Source organism: Oryctolagus cuniculus, chromosome 13, assembly GCF_051225735.1.
Source record: "Oryctolagus cuniculus isolate XC-2025 breed Fujian yellow rabbit chromosome 13, ASM5122573v1, whole genome shotgun sequence".
Taxonomy (NCBI): Eukaryota; Metazoa; Chordata; class Mammalia; order Lagomorpha; family Leporidae; genus Oryctolagus; species Oryctolagus cuniculus.
The window spans coordinates 27,317,103-27,336,052 of record NC_142879.1 but is presented as its reverse complement, the minus strand read 5'-3'; the positions used below and the strand labels follow the sequence as shown (position 1 = coordinate 27,336,052).

Here is an 18,950-nt window from a genome sequence, read left to right as displayed (position 1 = left end):
CTTTCTAAGCAGGTGCTAGGGAGACTTTTGAAGTGAACTGCGTCCTTCCAGGGAAGGCTTCATGGAGTTCAAGGGCTCATTGGTCCAGAATCCTTTGCATTTGAAGGTTGTGTGGGGTTGCAGGGCTGAGGCAACTCTGTTCTCCATTTCCTTGTGTATCTTGTGTCATACAACCCCCAAATGAACCAAGGCCAGCCAGATTTGTGAGTGTAGGAAGCTCTGGTTGTTAGTAAGAGTGACCCAGCTGTTACACACAAATGCAGTGGGACAAGATCCGTTTGTGATCTGAACAAGGCCACTTCTAGGCACTGACGTAACCACTGGTACAGCAGAGAAGTGTCTTGGAAAGGTTGGGAGTGATAAGAACTGGATTCAGATAGCATCTCATTATTCAAGTGCCAGCTACTGTGTTCACAAAGTGAAACCAAATCCTACCCTAATGGATCCTATTTCTAGCTCTACTACTTGTTGATGGTGCAATTTTGGGCAAGTTACTCAATGTCTCTGAGCCTTATTTGCCTTACAAGGTAGAGATAATTCTACTGCAGAAGGACATGGTGAGGATTCAGAGTAGAAGGTTATGAAAATACATTACAAGGGCCCAGTACATGTTAGCTGGGCCTTAATCTGAGACAGTTACACAAACAGATCGGGAGATATCTATTCCCAGCATAGCTCACTGGAAGTCAAGACTGAGAAAATACCGCAACAGTCCAGGGAAAGGGGCATGCATTTAAAACAAGATATGATGGGGTGGGCATTGTGGGACAGTGGGTTTAGCTTCCACTTGGGATCCCATCACAGAATCCATGTCCTGGCTCTTCCACTTCTGATCCAGCATCCTGCTAACATATACCCTGGTACGCAGCAGATGATGGCTCAAGTATTTGGGTTCCTGTCATCCATATGGGAGGCCTGGATGGAGTTCACAGCCCCTGGCTTAGGTCTGGCCCAGCCTCAGCTGTTGCAGGCATTTGGGGAGTAAGCCAGTGCATGGAAGATCTCTCATCTGTATGTCTCTCTGTCTCCCTCATCCCCCCCCCCCAACCCTGTCACTTTTCCTTTCAAATAAATAAATAAATCTTAAAAAAAAATAGAGTCATGAGTATATGGAGGGAGAAAGAAAAATCTGAAAGGGAATAGGAGTAGGCAGTTCACACCTGGAAACTGGAAGTTTCTCTCTACCTCCCTTGGCAGCATGAGGAAGATCACCCAGTTATGAGTTAAATCATGTTCCCTCTCCAAATTTTCATGTTGAAGTTCTACCCTCCATGCCTCAGAACATGGACTTATTTGGAAATAGTGTCATGGAAGCTGTACTTAAGATGAGGTCATACTGCAGGAGGTTGGGCTCCAGCCATCCAAGATGACAGATGTCCTCATAAAAAGGGAAATTTTGGATGCAGCAACAGACATGTGCACAGGAGAACCCATGGGAAGACTGGAGTTCAGATACCACAGGCCAAGGAGCTGCCAGAAGCCCGGAGAGGCCTGGAGTAGATCCTGCCCTGGCGCCTAGCAGGGGCCTGCTCGTGTCTTGACCTCTGACTTCTGGCTTCCCAGAGTGTGAGATAATCAATTGCTGTTGATGCTGCTCTGTCCAGGGCACTTGATTATGGCAGCTCTAGCAAACTAACACACACCCCAAATGGGGCTGGCATCCACCATTCAACCCATGTGTTCAGGGTTTATGATCTGCCCCATGAGGGAAGTTACCTTCATGCTGAACCTGTCACTAAATATCAACACTGGTATTCTATAAATCATGAGCTTTATCAGTCCTGGAGTTCTAGGGACTTAAGGAGAGAGGGTAGTCTTAGAAAAATAGGATACGTTCTTTAGCTCTCACTTGCCCAAAGGATATTTTCCACACATGAGGGGGCTTCAAAATGCTCATGGAAAATGTATCCTCTGAAAAAATTATGCATGAATTCAATTTTTTTTGCAACAAATTAAACATCTTTTAATTCCATTTTCTACAAGCCTTTTGAGGTAGCTGCATATTTCATGATAGTATCAGAACCACATGAACTGTCACCTATTCACACATTGCTTTGTATTGTTCCTTAATTGTTTTGGGGGTAGGTCTTGCCAAATAAACAAAGAGAAAAGTGACATTTATTGAGCTGTTCTTTCACACCAAGCACAATCAAAGCACTTGACATGCATTATGCTATCTAATGCTCTCAATAAATATGTTACAAATTGACACTGAGAATGGCTAAAGGTCCAGTCAGCACAGGGAAACCACAAAAGCAACTTGTTGATTTCAGTTTAAATCGTGAATGGAAAAAAAGTTGCATAATAAAAACAGCTTTTCGCTGGCGCTGCGGCTCACTAGGCTAAACCTCCGCCTGCGGCGCCGGTACACCGGGTTCTAGTCCCGGTCAGGGTGCCGGATTCTGTCCCGGTTGCCCCTCTTCCAGTCCAGCTCTCTGCTGTGGCCAGGGAGTGCAGTGGAGGATGGCCCAAGTGCTTGGGCCCTGAACCCCATAGGAGACCAGGAGAAGTACCTGGCTCCTGCCATCGGATCAGCGCGGTGCGCCGGCTGCAGCACGCTGGCCGCGGCGGCCATTGGAGGGTGAACCAACGGCAAAGGAAGACCTTCCTCTCTGTCTCTCTCTCTCACTGTCCACTCTGCCTGTCCAAAAAAAAAAAAAAAAAAGCTTTTCCCCAAATCTCTAACTATGTGTCTGATCTTGCATTGAACTGATTCTACTCAGTCAGTTGAGGAAAACCCTGGCTGAAAAACCAAGCTCCACTGGTGCCAGGTTGATAACAGCCAAGGGGGTCTGGAAGCAATGAACGCACATCTTCTACAGAGAAACACATCTGCAACCCCGGCCTGGCTGCAATCCTAGGGAGCTCAGGCAAACAGAAACCCGTGTTTGAAAATTACCACTTCAGGGCCGGCATGGCACAGCAGATAAGACCCATATCAAAGTACATAGTTCAAATCCCAGCTACTCTGCCTTCTGCTACTGCATACCTCTGGGAGGCAGATGATGATGATTTAGGTACTATGATCCCTACCACCCGCATGGGAGACCTGGATGGAATTCCTGGCTCCTGGATTCAGCCTGGTCCAGCCCCAGCTCTTGTGGGCATTTGGGGAGTAAATCAGCAGATGGAAGATCTCTATACCTTTCTCTCTGTGTCAGTCTGTCTTTGAAATAAAAATTAAACTAAATAGCTTTTTTAAAAAAGATTTATTTATTTACCTGAAAGTCAGAGTTACACAGAGAGAGGAGAGACAGAGAGAGAGGTCTTCTGTCCAATGGTTCACTCCCCAGATGGCTGCAACAGCCCGAGCTGTGCCAATCCGAAGCCAGGAGCCTCCTCTGGGTCTCCCATGCAAGTGCAGGGTCCCAAGGCCTTGGGCCATCCTCCACTGCTTTCCCAGGCCATAGCAGAGAGCCGGATTGGAAGAGGAGCAGCCAGGACTAGAACCGGTGCCCATACAGGATGCTGCCGCTTCAGGCCAGGGCGTTAACCCGCTACACCACAGCACCGGCCCCAAATTACTTCTGCTTGCAGTCCAGCTGACCAGAGGTCAACCACATGACCATCACAAAATATGCAACATGCTTCCAAAGTCTGTGGAAAAAATGGAATTGAAAGGCAAATTTATTTTGGTGCAAAAAAAAAATGTTGAAGTCCAAGCATAGTTTTTCATGATACACACTCTTCATAAACTTTTTGAAGACCTTTCATACAATGGTAAGCATGGACAGAACAGCTTCAATTAAGAAAAGATGTTCCCCCCGCCATTTAAAAAGGGCTAGAATGGTAAAATACAACAGTCAATGAGATTTGTCAATTATGAAACCGCAAGGAGCAGACCTTGTAAATCCACCTGTGGATGTGGGGTTCCTTGATTAGGCCCTGATTCTGTTCTCTGGAAGGATTCTTTATCTTGGGTTATCCGTGGATTCTCACTGTGCTCTCTCTCGTCTGTGACCTCTAGGGACACAAGTGAAGCAGCCACATCCGTTAGGAGGCAGCAGAACTCTTATTAAGGCCAAATGCATGATGGTGTGAATTTGGAAACTTTACAATTATTTTAAAGGTTAACAAGTCAAATTTGAAAAAATTCAAAAGCTGCATGTTTGATTCCTTTGGCCACATCATTCCCCCCAAATTTAGTAGGCTGCTTCTCTATTTGTAGATCACTCCATACGGCAACAGGCACATCCACACTTCTCTCCTAAACATGATTCTCAAGTCTGACTGCTTTCCATGCCCCTTGCTTTTCTGTTTCACCTGACAACGGTCATCTTGAGGCTATTTGAAACAAAAAGCTTGGGTGAGGGGACCATGCTCTTAACCTGATCTCTGAGTAGGCTGAATCACTTTGTTTTTGCAAGAAGTCTTACTTTGTGCTGTTTGGGGTCTAGAAGCAGTCTTTTCCAACAAGGCAAAGTCCCAAATACGGGGACTCAATCCACTCTTTTCCACATGTTTACATATTAGTTATTCCTTTCTATGATCATCTCTTTATCTGAAAACCTTGCTAAACACTACGAGGCCCCCTCGCCCACACTGACATTCTCTCTCTTCCCAACACTTGACTTTAAAGCAATGGAATCACCAGTAGGCACTGGGTATGATTTGCAAGTCACTACAAGCAACCATTCTACCAAGTGTTTCGTCTCTACATAACCTGGGTCTCTATCTTTTCAGCCTATGATGTATACCTGGCTAAGGGGTTGGGGACATTGAAGCAGAAAGCTCACCTGGGAGCTTTCACTGGTTTGGGGGTGTTCTGTTAGCACGTAGGGTTCAATGTTTTAGCAAGGATGCCTGCAGCTTGTCCTAGAATTTTGTTAAGAAGAAAGTTTGAATGCTGGTCTCAAGAATGGCCATTACTAAAGTAGAAAAGCCAAACTTTGTCATGTAGTATTGAGGAAGGAGTCAGAAGACTCAGAAATGTGATGATATTAGAAGGACTTATTCTGGGTGGCTCAAGAACCCTCCACCTGACTAGTTCCCCAGGCCAGCCCAGAGGACACTCCTTTTACCAAGGCAACAAAGTGTGTGCTAGTGAGCAGGCTTGTTGCGGACTTGGTAGTGGCTATCCTCATAGTCCAGAGTTTATGGAAAGGAGAAAGCTTTGTGTAACTGGGCTCCCCACTACAAGTAGAGATGATACCCCAGAATTACAGGGGCCATATGAGGTTTCCCATAGTGAATAGAGTGGACGTTTCACAATGGATAGTCAGATAGAGGGGAAATTAAGGTAACCTCTGCAGGGACCCATGGTTCTAGCTACTTTATCATGGTTCCTAGGGGGAGGGTCACTATTGTCCAAACTGGGCTACTTTTAGAGTGAAGAGGGATACGAGTAATGATCGCCTGGAGGAAACAGGTATATGCAAGGGTCATCCCAAACTCACCTATGGCAATCCTACCAAGGGGTGAAAGAAACACAAAGCATAATACATAAATTTAAACATAGCATATAGGTTTGCCTTCCCTGCTCACAGCACTTCACTCAGTACTACCATCTGCGAGGTTACCAGATGCCTTATCCATTGATCTGTTGTCTGATACATTTCCTTAGAACAAGTGACTCATTTTATGGTGAAAGAGGTGGAAGCCCTATTTTGTGGGCTTGTAAGAATGGTTCTTGCTATGGACCATATGGCCAAAAGGAGCTGACCCAATAATAGAGTGGACAAGCCTGTTGAAACTCAAGTAAGCCACAGGAAGGAAATGACATTTGGAAGAGTTTCAGCCTGCCTAGCCCTCCAGACTAGAAGACAATTTAAGCTAGTAACCAACATATGCTACTAATCTCCAATAGCTAGAAAGAACGCCACCTATGTGGGAAACCTGGATGGAGTTCCAGGCTCCTGGCTTCAACTTGGCCCAGCCCTAGCCAGGTGGCCATTTGCAGAGAGAACCAGCAGATGGAAGATTCTCATTCTCTCTCTCTCTCTCTCTCTCTCTCTGTGTGTGTGTGTGTGTGTGCGTGTGTGTCTCCCTCTCTCTAACTCTGCCTTTTAATACATAAAATAAAAAAAAAAAAAGACAAAAGCTACATAAGTATTCCAGGTTGAAGAGGACTAGACACTGCTGAGGAAGGCTCACCGGGACCTCCTAACCTCGTCCTCTTTGCAGCCTCCTGCCCACGGAGCCTTCAGGCCAGCAGCCCCCTCAGTACCACAGGTGAGTAGCATATACCAGGGTGTGAGTTTAGGGAGGGAGGGACAGCAGGTTTCTGGTCCCATCCGGGATAGCTTGGGGGTGTTGTGGGCTCTTACCCAAGCTTACAGAGCAGTGCCAGGGTCTGGGCAAGGGGGCCTGTAGTCCTGCCCGGACGTCAGTGTCACGATAACCCAAAGGGGTTTTCTGGGGTCCTGGTAGGGTGGCTCAGTAACACTGGTTTTGGACATTACAGTCCCGATTTGGAAAGTGGCCAGTAATCCTAGCACCAAGCCCATATGGAATTCCAGTCTTGTCCAGTGGTTCTGTTGAAGAATCCAGAAGCTTGGGCCGAATGCTGGAGTGGTGGGAAAAATAGGAGGTAGAATCAAACCCAGCCACCCTCTGCCTGAAACTCACTCAATGGAGTGAGCTGACCTTTAACTGGAGCTGACTTGCAGCCAGAGTGGGTACAGGAACCACAAGCTAAGGGTAGACGTCACTGGCATAGACCTTTGGGTCAATGGTTAGGTCACCTCTTGAATGCCCTGTTCAGCTCTCTGTTCCAGCTTCCTGCTAATGCTGCTCCACCCCCACCACATCCCCATGTAGGAAGTGATGGCCCCTGCCACCCACCTGGGAGTCTAAGTTTTAGCTCCCACCTACTGGCTTTGGCCTCTGGCCATTACGGGCTTTTGGGGGCTGCAACAGCAGATGAGGGTTTCTCTCTCTCTCTCTCTCAACGAAAGCTTTAAAAGGAAAAAGAGGATTAGAGAAATATGACAACTGAATGTGGTAGATGACTGTACACTGGATCTTGACCTACAGGGAAAAAACCATAAATGACATCACTGGGCCAATCAGCAAAACTGGAATACAGATTAGATTAGAGTAGCAGTAAGATTAGATAAGAGTTAGATTAGAATAAAGGTATCTATGCTGACCTTGTTGCCATTATTAAGCACACTGTGGTGATGTAAGAGACTGTTCTTAGGGAAATATACATAGAAGTACAGGCAGGGAAAAGGCTAGGGGGTAGGCAGCTGGGTAAAGGACATACTGGCATTCTTTGCATGATTCTTTTTCTTGCCACTTTTTTGTAAGTTTGAAATTATTTCCAAATGAGAAGATTAAAAAAGAAGGCAGAAAACATACCAAATGTCCACTATAATAATCCTGTGAGATTTTCTTACAATTTTACAAAGGAAGGAATATGGGTTTGAAAATGTTAGATAACTTGCCCAAGCTGAGGGGATGGTGTTTGCAGTAGCAGTTAAGAGGCCATCTCAGACACCCACATCCCATATTAGAGTCCTGGCTTGGGGTCCCAGCTATATGCTCGATTCCAGCTTTCTGTGAATGTATGCCATGGGAGGCGACGGCTCAAGTAGTTGGGTCCTTGCCCATCCACATTAGAAACCTGGATTGAGTTGCCAGCTTCTGGCTTTGGCCTGTCCCAGGCCTGGCTGTTGTGTGCATTTGGGGAGTAAACCAATGAATGGGATATGTCTGCCTCTGTGTCTCTCTGCTTTTCAACTAAGTAAAAGAAATAATGTTTTTAAAAAAGGTTAGGTAATCTGCATAAGGTAACAGTAAGTGTCAGAACCGAGAATTAAACCAAAATTTCCTTCATCCAGTTCTTTGCTTTTTCTTTCTTAGCAGCAGGGAAAACATGGACTTCCATGGCCATCACAGACAACTTCCAGACATCCTTATGATTAAGAGTTTTCTGTCCAATTGCTGCAAGGCTTCTCCTCCAGGGAGGAGCCTGGGGTTTCAGATGCATTTACGCCTCTGATCAATCCCCTGGAGAGGGGATGCTGAAGAAAGGGGAGCATGGAGGAGGAGAAACTAAGGGGCTGAGACCAGGGCAGAGGATGAAATCAGGGCCCAAGACATCCATGGGCAGTGCCGTGAGCCCTGCAGCTCAGAGTTCTAAGGTGCTGTGGGGACATCTGGCCGGAGGAAGCAGAAATTTAAGACTTTCTTGGATGCCAGCTCCTTTTTGCCCAGAGAAGAAGAGGATGAACTGTAGTTTAAATGACTGCCTTCTCTACCAATGGTGGCCTTCACTGACCTGTTGTCCTTAACAATGTACTCATGCCTGTGCCCGCCTCTTCCTAGGAAAACAGCCTTCCTGCAACTACAGATACTCCCCAGTGTTCCATGGGAAATCATCATAAGTAAAATATGCATTTAAACATCCTAGCTTTGCCTTGTCTACCTTAAATATCCTCAGAACACCAACAGCAACCTAAAGTTGGGCAAAGTCATCCAACCCATCCAACCCATCCAACCCCAACTACATTACACTAAAGTGTTGAGTATCTCATGTCACTCTTTTTTTTTTTTTTTTTTTTTTGACAGGTAGAGTTACAGATAGTGAGAGAGAAACAGAAAGGTCTTCCTTCCGTTGGTTCACCCCCCAAGTGGCCACCACGGCCGGCACTGCACTGATCAGAAGCCAGGATCCAGGTGCTTCTTCCTGGTCTCCCATGGGGTGCAGGGCCCAAGCACTTGGGCCATCCTCCGCTGCACTCCCAGGCCACAGCAGAGAGCTGGTTGTGTCACTCTTTGCATACTGCACAGCAAGAGTGTCAGCTGCTGCCCCTCATGGTTGTGGGGTTGACTGGGAGCTGTGGCTCCATGTGCTGCCCAGGAGCACAGAAGAGGACCTTGCCCGTTTAGCAGCCTGGGGAGAAGATCTAAATTTAAGATCCAAAGCATGGTTTATATTGAATATGTATTGCTTTTGTTGTTAGAAAAGTCAAAAAGTCATAGATTGAACCATCATAAGTCAGAGTTGTCTGCACTTGGATTTGGCCCCTGTGAGGCTTTCTCAATGAGATTCACACCAGAAAGCAACAGCTTAAACACCTTGGGAAAGCCGGAGTTGGAGGGCAGCTCACCTTTTGGCCCTCCAGCTCTTTGGAAGACAAAAATGAGTGAGCTGAGCAAGACAGCACCTTGTTCCCAGTGGCAAGTGGGAACACACTGACTCAGACCTGTGCAGTCAGGTGAGCAAGTCTTAAAGTGGTGGTGAGAGGGGTGTGTGATTGGGACTATGCAGGGGCTACTCCGGGCAGGCTCTGTGTCACACACAGGTGCAGGAATCCATGTGACGGGAAGGGAGCTGTCTCTGCTAATCTTAGCTCTACCTGGACCACCCTGGTTGAGTCAGGTAGCAACACCTGTGTGTCTAGTGAATTCCAGAAGATCTGCATTGTGAATACGGAGGTTGGAGTTGAATACTCTTCCCTGGGTTGGATGGGTGCAAGCCCCACCATGCCTTGCCACTGAGCAGAGTTTCCTGGGTTTGGATACCTTTGATAGCCTCTGATTGATCAGGTTGCTTCTGGATCAGCCAGAGGCCAAGCAGGAAACAGAATTCTCCAAAATACGTAAGTAGCTCCTCTGAGGTGTTTTAGTTAAAGTGAAGAAAAGCTGACTCATGCAACTGTTATCATACATCATTGCTAACAGTTATTGAGAACACATGGCATGGCAGAGGCTGTCCTGAGTGTTTCCTGCATGCTTATTTATGCCACCCTCAACAACCCCAGAAGTGGCACTGCTGTGAACTGTGTCCCCATAAAGTCATCTACTGAAGCCCAACCCACAGTGTATATGTAAAAATGAGGCCTCTAAAGACAAGTCAAGGATAAACGAAGTCCTAAGGGTGAGGTTCTGAAAGAATTGGTGGCCTTCTAAGGACCCCTGAGTGCTCACTCTCTCTCCCTCTCCCTCTGTCCCCTTACCTTCATGCACACACACCAAGAATAGTCATGTGAGGACATGGCACAAAAGTGGCTACCTACAAGCCAGGAAGAAAGCCCTCACCAGAAACCACAATTGCTGGCAAGTGGACCCCAGACTTCTAACCTCCAGCACTGTGAGAAGTTACATGTGTGCCGTTGAAGCCGCGCAGCCTATGAGATCTTGTTATCGCAGCCCAAGCCGACACTATCAACACTCTGCTAAATCATCATTGGCCCAATGCAGGTGCTATCCGTAGTCTCATTTTAGAGACAAGGAAGATGCACAGAGGGGAATGAACTTTCTCAGGGTTAACCCTCTGTCTGTGCCTTGGGCCTCCTCACTCTTGGGGTCCTGATTTTCTTATAGGAAGAAGCTGGGTGGAACTAGATCAGGGCCATAAACTCAAAATTCACCAGGGATCAGGCAGACAACAGAAACCAGTGAGGGTGGCTGTGTGGGGACTGGAGAGGGCAGCCCCCTTTGGGTGGGCAGCTGCTGGTCAGCTTCAACCAGTTATTGGCCAAATGGCTCAGGTTCTCAGATCTACATTTTCTTAAGACAAATCTGCAAGTCTGGCTCTTTTTGGGAAAGGTTCTGCTTTTTCAAATAATGGCAACAAATTCCATCATGAAACAGTGTGCGGGTCAATTAGGACACATCCATGGGGCCGGTGCTGTGGCACAGCGGGTTAAGCGGCCGCCTGCAGTGCCGGCGTCCCATATGAGCACTGGTTCGAGACCCAGCTGCTCCACTTCCTTTAAAATAAATAAATAAATCTTAAAAAAAAAAAAGACACATCCATGGGCCATGTTTGTTGTCCATTATTTGGCTTGCCCACTTTGAACTAGGTGATTTTTCTACACTCCTTTCTCCTCCTGCTTCTCCGTGGCCATGATTCTCTGTGTTTGGAGATGTCTGCTCTAAGATCCTGCCTTTAGGAAAATGAGCCCCAGAATGATCCAGAACTATTTTAAGGGACAAGCAAGGCCAAGGGTAGACTTGGCCAGATCATACAACTCTGAGTCTGTTTCCTCTTTTGGAAGTTGGTCCACTAGCACCCACCTCACAGGAGTTCCAAAAAACTACATAAGATGGTGCACGAGGACGCAATAGCTAAATAACAACCTAGCAGTGTATACAGCCCCTGCTCCATATCAGAGACAGTGTGCGCCTGCTTTCAGCAGGTGCTGTCAATATTGATATTGAGAATATCAATAGTACCTGCACATCTTTTGGTGTCTCCACATTGGTTATTTGAGCCACTTACAAGTAGCTGACTGATGGTTTTGTGGGTTATAACGTGCTTGAAACAGAGAGGACTGGCAAAGCTCTGGAAGCAGCACAGGATGCTCCGTGGGCCCAGGGGCATGGCTGGGAGAGGGAGAAATAGTCAGGAAGGAGTGAGAGCAGCAGTGATTTCGCCCCGGAAGTCAGGAACAAAACAGCCTCATCTGTTCCTGAGGGGCTGGGAGGCTGTGAGAGTGTTCGTAAGGACGCCTGGAGTCCCAAGCAATGCCTGAGAGCTGCGTGCAAAAGTTCCAGCGGCTCCATCTTCAGCTGGGCCTAATGAGAGTTCACAACTCTCGGCGAGACTCCCCTTGCGGGGCTTTATTTACCGCACTGCTGAGTAAGGACCACTTTATCTACTATCGTCTTTCACCAACGCCTTCATCAGTGTGTGTTTTTGGCTGCTGGTGGTTTTTTTTTAAATAAACGAGAGCAGATTATTTGTGTCCCAAGGCCATGACTCAAGTTCGCTGTTTGCCAGCTGCGAGGAAGACAGAGCCCGGTCCTCTGGGGCCAGCCCTGTCTCGGCAGAGCTGGAGGAGGGTCACCAGTGAGGACAAGTGGAAAAGAAGGAAGGAGGCAGAAGCTCTCTTATCTCCAGGTCTGGCTGGGGAGCAGCTCGGCAGGGCAGGAGGATCTGGGGAGGGCTGTAGCTGGAAGAATGAGTGGGTTAACAGCTGGCTGAGGTGGAGGAAGGCAGGCCAAGGGAGGGAGAGGGAGAGCAGAGGGAGGCATCAGGGGAGGAGTGTTGGATACGTCCCCAGAAGCTGAATAAATCAACACCCTGGTTGTAAAGGAAGACAGCACGAGGCAGGGAGGAGGAGCTGAGCGGAGCTGTGTTCACAGCTGAACTGAAACTAAATCCACCCTGGCAGATTAAGGAAGCACCGGAAGGATGTGACCTTGGAAACGAACTTCTGCCAAGGAGCTGGGAGACCCTCAAACTGACTTCTGGCAGGTCTGGCGTTGCCTGACGCTAGCATCCCAGGTGAGTCCTGGCTCTCTGCTTCCAATCCTGCTCCCTGCTAGTGCACCTGGGAAGGCAGCAGAGGATGGCCCAAGTGCTTGGTCTCTACCACCCACTTGGGAGACCCAGATGAAATTCCTGGTTCCTGGCCTCAGCCTGGCACAGCTCCAGCAGATGGAAGATCAATTTCTCTCTCTCTCTTTCTCTCTCTCTCTCTCTATATATATATATATTTAGGATTTATTTATTGGAATAAATAAATAAATCCTAAAAAGAAAAGAAAACCCTACTCTGAACAGGTGATAGTGATGCCTTTTGAACAGAGAAGAGCACTTTACTGCATTGGGGGCTCAGTCCTGCCACCAACCTGCTGGATAACCTCAGGCATGCTCCCTCCCCTCACTGAGGTTTGGTTTGTAAAACACAGGGCTTGGGCTACATCCCGTGCTCTAACCCTGGGATGCACATTAGAATCGCCTGCTAAAAATCCCAGGCTAGAACCGCGGACTCAAGGCGGAAATCTCAAGTTTGAGACTGTCAGGGCAAGGTGGTCTCTAAAGGTCTTAAGCAGGGACATCATTAAGTCTGTAAGGAAAGGAGAGAGTGGACAGCTGGCAGGCTGGGCAGGAGGAGCGGAGCCAGGACCACTGTCCTGACATTCAGTGATCTGAGACCCCATGTGGCTGGGCTCTTGCTGTCAACTTCCAGCTGGCTCTTTCTCAGCCCTAATTCATTCATTCCGCAGATATGTGCTGAGCCCTGAACACGTGCCTGTCACTGTTCTAGATGCCAGTGAAACAACAGTGCTTGTCACACAGTGCTCGATTCTCGGGACACACCTGAAGCCTAAAGAAGGTGCCCGATGCCGAGCGAGGGCAGGGGTGGGAAGGGAAGAAGAAAGTGTGGGAATCCGTCGCTTCACAGTTTCTAGACGGGCACATCTTTCCTCAGACCCCGGAGGTTCCTATGGATCTGTCCTTGGTGTGTTAATCCCATCTTCGTCTCCTCCTTCCTGCTCCTTCAGCTCTGAGGTCTTCAATATCCAGATTCAGCAGACAACCTCAGGGCCAGGCACACCCTGCCCTCCAGGGTGCATCATGTCTTCCTAACTCAAGCTCCTCCCAGCCTAGCACTGGGCCTTGAGTCTTCAGGGAGCATACAGTGTGCGGGCCTGGAATCAAACCCCGCTTGGCCCTTACTAGAGGTTGTCACTGCGGGACCTTCTCTTGGGTGTGGTCTTCTAGGCCTGGGGAGGGGGTGCTTAGTTCCATGCAGCCATTCAGGGGCCAAGGGTGGTGTTATCTGCAAGATGGAGCTCCCAAGGCAATCCAAGGCTTTAGCATCCAAGTGTCTCTGTCTCTGTCTCTCTCTCTCGCTCACACACACACACACACACAGATGGGAGGCTTTTGCGGGTCTGGTGGGGAATGGCAGCCTTCTACCCACCTTCCACTGGCACAAATCAGCCATAAATTGCAGAAGTCCCAGCAAAGGTGCCCTAGGTGGAATGCCAAGGAGGCCCCCGGGTCCTGTCCTGTCCCCATCTCAGGTGTGACTCTCCTGCCTGCAACAGGCAACGGGGCCCCTGCCCATGTGCGGGACTCATTCCCCCATCTCCTTCCTCTCTGACCTTCTCCAGTTACTTCCCTCCTCTTCCTGTTTCTCTCCAATGGCGCCTACCTTCTACAGAGCTCCTGTGGCTGGAGAAAGGTTGATTGTTTGGCTGAGAGGTGTCCTGGTGACTTGGTGACAGGGTATATTGGAGGGGAGGGTGCTGGCAGAGGAGGCTTCGAGGGAGGAGAGCTGGGGTCACCTCCTGTGAGGCGGGGAGGTCACAGTCCCAGCTGCTGGGCTCTGCTGCTGCCTCACCTAGGCACTCGCAAGAAATGCAAATTCTCAGCCCCATTCGAGGCCAGCAGAAATGGCTCAGAAAGGTGAGTAACTTGCCCAAAGTTGCACAGCTAGGAAGAGGCAGGGCGAAGTGGTGCACACAAGGCTGAGTCCCTGGGCGAGACAGGACCCACCCCAGGAGGTACAGATAGGAAAGTGCCTCTCACTGCCACCCTGTGGCCACTGCGTGAATCGCAGTCCAGTCACCAGTTCTAGGGACCCACGGGCTGAGGGAAGCAGGGCTGCTGAGACCCAGATTAGCAAGCAAGTTCTAGAAGGCACTGTGACGTCCAGGGTCCGTCGTGGGGCTCACACAGGTCTGCTTCATGGAGAACTTTAGCAGTTATTTATATTTGTTTGAAAGAGCGACAGAGATCTCTCATCTGGTGGTTCACTCCTCAAATGCCCACACAGCTGGGACTAGGCCAGGCTGAAGCCGGGAGCTGGGAGAGCCTCTTGCTGTCAGGACCCATCCAGTTCCTCTGTGGGACTTGCACGGCCTTCGTGGGGGGATCAGCGGCTGTGCCTGTCACACCCAGTTGAAGGTCAGCCCTGCCTGGGCGTTCCCTCCTCCACTGCCTCCCTCAGCGTGTGCCCACCCTCAGCGCTCATCTCCCACAATGGGCTGCAGCACATGGCACAGGCCCCTCCTGAAAATCCCTGTCTTTGTTCTCCCCAGGCTAGTTGGTTCCAATCAGGCCTTGCCTGGCTCTACAACCCTAACCCATGGCCTAAAGGACTGTCAGGTGTTTGCTGAATCAATTTTTTAAAATCCTGTAATTAACCTATGGAATGGGAGCCCAGAGGAGACCTTTAATTTTAAGAGCGAGTGTAAAGGGAAGAAGAGAAACGGCCTTATCAAACAACTGATTATCCTTATAAATAACAGCCTTATTTATATATTTAGGTATATTTAGAATACTTATTAAATAATAAATTATTGGTAAATATAAGTAAGTAATATGAGTATATTTATGTGCTTACATATTTATGTCCTTAGGAACAGTCGAGGAAGATGTGGTTGAGGTCATAGCTGACAGCCTGCAAGTGACGGAGTTGGGAAAGGGGTGTCCTGTGTGGCAGGTGACTCCCAGAGCAAAGAAATCAGGACCACAAACATCCTCCCTAGGAAGAAAGAGGCTGCAGCTTGGGAACTGTCCTTGTTCAGAGTGGTAAATTCCCTGTTCAGTTTCTGGGGCAGGACCTCTTCCCTCCTTGGTATACTTCTCCAAGCTGGGGGGGTGGGGGTGGGTGCCACTGACTATGGCACAGTGACAGTCATGGGGCTGCGTGGAGGAGGTGACAGTGACGCCCGCACCAGGCAGGAAGCTGTTTTCCCCTCCTCCTTTCCTCCCAGCCAGTCCTTTGCCCTCCTCTCAAATCCACCCTGTTTCCTTTTTCTGAATGTGTCCAGAGGAAAGAGGAGGGGAGAAAGTGAAGCATGTGACAGGGAAGGGGTGGACAGGGGGGTGACAGCCAGGTGGATGCTATCTAGGAATCGGCTGCCCCTCCCCAGGTCCCGGGGTGGCTGTGGCTTGGTTCTCCTGCTCGGTGGCTCCTTGCAGTCTGGACTCGGCTTGGCAGCACTACTGGGTTCTTTTTCACCAAGGTCACAGTCACATCCAGGGAGCCTGGAGCCACTGGGGTGTCTGAGAAACCAAATCTCTACACTGCTCCTCTCCCCAGGGAGACACAAAGGCCACTCATCTGGGTCAAGGAAAAACAGCCAAGTCAGGCCATGTTTCCAGCCAGGCCAGAGGGAGCATTTCTGGAGCAGCCAGGGGCCAGCTGTGGACAGAGATCAGGCAAAGAGGCCTTGAGTGATGTTGGCTTTCTGGGGACACAGGGGTGGGCTGCACTGGCCCCAGACCACAGGAGCAGCTCCTCCTGGGAAGTTGTAAGGCAGCCAAATTCTTGAGCCCCACTGAGGCAGAACTGTGGCATGGGGTGGGGGGCAGCTCTGTTTCCATCAGACCCCTGCAGGTTTGGGGAGCTCTGGGCAAAGGTAGGCCATGCTAGGGAGCCCTCAGTCCCAGCAAGGGCGGTCACAGCAGTCATCCGCCTGCTGCGGTGTGCTGCACAGATGGTCTCCTGTGCTATATGAACATTGTGTCCTTGGGTCCCCAAGAAGCACAGGAGAGGAAGTGCCCAAGGACGCTGTCACTCCCTGAAGGATGCCCCTGCCCCTCCAGGCACAGGAGCAGGGGCATCCTGTGTGCAGCACAGCTGGCTTGGGGGCTAACAACAGGGTCAAAGGCTTCGCCCGACAGGAATCTGTCCTGTTTCGTTTCAGGGTAGGCTCCCCACTTCTCAACCATGATTAGCTGGAAGAGGGAGTGGAGAAAGCACGTGGGTCTGTTTGGGAGGTGCCTGGGGAAGAAAGACCCTCACTGTGCCACTGGCCTGGGCTGGGGGCAGCATGGCCGCGCTGGGGCAGGGAGGGGCTTCCAGAGAGGAGGAGCCCCCAGGAAAAGGCACCATGCTCTCGCTGATCTTGCAGAAGTTGTGTCCTGCCCAGCTCTGGCTCCAGCAGATGCCCACATTGGCCATCCAGTGTGGATGCATCACTAGAGATGTCAAAGGCTGCTGGTGGCTGATATTGCATCTCTGCCCCACGCTGTGTGTGTGTGTGTGTGTGTGTGTGTGTGTGTGTGTTTGGGGAAAACCTGACCTACAGGTCAAGTGATATGACAGAAATAACCATCCTCAAAACACAGCTCACACCTCTTCCCAGCCACCCAGTGAAATTTCAGCAGTCTGAAATAGTTCATGAAATGGCCAGTAGAGGGAGATCGTTCCCCATTTGGAGCGTGAAAGTGGGGTGGCCCACACCCCCACCTTTCAGGCATTGAGGCAGTTATGGGTCAAGCTGCTAGTTTTCACTGCTTAAAGAAAAGCCAGATGCACTTGCAGATTAAACAGGACAGTCTAAAACAAGAGTGATTCCAGGGACACACGGAGGTCCGAGCCTCATCCTGTCTTGCACTGGACAACTGCAGCTGTCTGAGCTTTACCCACTCTGCCCAGATCTGTTTAAAATGCAAACACAGGGACAGCTGTTCTGGCTCAGTGGGTTGAGCTGCTACTTGTGACATCCATATCCCACATCAGAGTGCTTGAGATCCAGTCCCACCTCCACGGTCAATGCAGCTTCCTGCTAATGGGCCTGGGAGGCAGCAGACGATGACCCAGGTTACTTGGGTTCCTGCCGTCCAGGTAGGAGGCCTGTATGGAGTTCCCAGCTCCTGGCTTCTGCCTGGACCAGCGCTGGAAGTGAACCAGTGGGTGGAAGAGCTTGGCTGCCTTTATCTCTCTCTCTATTGCAGGGAGGGAAGGGGAGATAAATACACTTGACGGCACCACACTGCTGCTTACCTGCACGTCTGGAGATGGGGCAGACACCTTCTTCATTCACTCTGTTGAACTTTCCCCAGCTCCCAAACCTTCCTCCCTTGTTCCTTCAGGGAACGTCCTTGGAAAGCACACGTGGAGGAGACGGCTCTGCTCACTCTGCCGGATGTCTGGTCCGCTTCCTCCCACGTGACTTCCCTTCGCCCTGGCCAGGCTTTGGGGAGAGTCTCTCCCTTTGGAATAAAAATGGAAAAAAAAAAAAAAGTCACTATTCTCATTACATTGTTGTGTTTGGAAGTTATTTTTCATAAAAATGAAAATTTTGTTAAGATGTCATGAAATTTTATTTATTTTCCCCACAGCTTTGCTGAGGTACCCTTGACAAACATTGTATCTATTCAGGGGCAGGAGTTGTGATGCAGTGGGTTAAGCCAGTGCTCGCTACTCCCACAACCTACATCAGAGTGCCAGCTGGAGTCCTGACCCCTCTGCTCCTCATCCAGCTTCCTGCCAATGCATCCTGGGAGGCAGCAGATAAAGGCTCAAGTGCTTGGAGCCCTGCCACCCACATGGGAAACCTGGATGGAGCTCCTGGCTCCCGGCTTCTGCCTGGCCTACTCCTGTGTATTGCAGGCATTTAAGGAGTGAATCAGTGGATGGAAGATATCTCTGTCTGCCTTTCAAGTAGATGGAAATACAAAAATGTACAATGTGGTATTTTTATATTTGTATACATCATGAGCTGATAGCCACAATCAAGCTAATTAGCATATCCACCACCTCACAGGTACTGTATTAGTTTTCCATTGCTATAACGAAATACCCGAGGCCACTCATTTGACAAAGAAAAAAAGTTTACTTTGCTTACAGTTCTGGAGGTTCAAGGGCACGGGCATGGTGCCGGCATCAGCTGGGCTCTGGTGAGGACCTGGGTGGAACGAAGAGATCACATCACCAGCTAGGAAGCTGAGTGCCAGAGGGTCAGGCTCAGGCTTTTACAACTTGGCCTGGTGTGAACTCACACCAGACCAGCTTCCCACGGGACAGCAGCACCCCCATAACCTAAGGACCTCCACCAGGTCCTGTTTCTTAGAGGTTCTACTACCTCCCACATCACTCACCGCACCCGAGATAAGGCTTCTAGTACGTGAGCCCTTGAGGACAAACCACATGCAAACCACCGCAGTTACTGTGCATGTGGTGAGTACACATAAGATCTCTCAGCAAATTTCTAGCATACAGTATTAATTTTTAAAGATTTTTAAAATTGTGAAAGGCAGAATTAGAGGAGGAAAGAGAGGGGGAGGGGGAGAAAGAGATAAAGAATCTTCCGTCTGCTGGTTCACTCCCTAAATAGCCCAATGGTAGGGGTTGGGCCAGGCTAAAGCCAGGAGTCCAGGGCTTCTTGGGTTCATCCATGTCATCAATCCCAACTTCAAATGGCAGGATTTTCTTCTTTATTGACGCTGAATAATCACGTTGTACAGTTTATGTGTCACTTACTGACGGGCTACACCAGGCAAATGCATCATGAAGCAATTTTGTTGTG

The 18,950-nt window shown here is 49.3% G+C and overlaps 1 protein-coding gene and 1 long non-coding RNA gene across 8 annotated transcripts in view; one reads left to right on the top strand and one right to left on the bottom strand.

The window, feature by feature from the left end:
* VASH2 (vasohibin 2) overlaps nucleotides 1-17,565 on the bottom strand; it is a 55,279-nt gene extending 37,714 nt beyond the window's left edge. For 3 of the 5 annotated variants that reach the window (XM_089312178.1, XM_089312176.1, XM_089312179.1), the window contains exon 1: nucleotides 15,035-15,166. The gene's annotated coding sequence lies outside the window, so the exon portion shown is untranslated. Of the gene's footprint in view, nucleotides 1-15,034; nucleotides 15,167-17,425 lie in introns of those variants that run through there. The other 2 variants (XM_089312177.1, XM_070055296.2) reach the window with 2 other exon arrangements.
* On the top strand, nucleotides 11,657-17,665 carry LOC103350977 (uncharacterized). 3 transcript variants are annotated; one of them, XR_016219616.1, is made up of 4 exons: nucleotides 11,657-11,794; nucleotides 12,069-12,181; nucleotides 15,051-15,222; nucleotides 17,515-17,665. It is a non-coding gene; the product is annotated as an uncharacterized LOC103350977 (long non-coding RNA). The 3 variants fall into 3 exon arrangements; XR_518811.5 differs by having other exon boundaries at nucleotides 17,377-17,665; XR_011381433.2 differs by lacking the exon at nucleotides 15,051-15,222 and having other exon boundaries at nucleotides 17,377-17,665.
* Nucleotides 17,666-18,950: the final 1,285 nt, after the last annotated feature.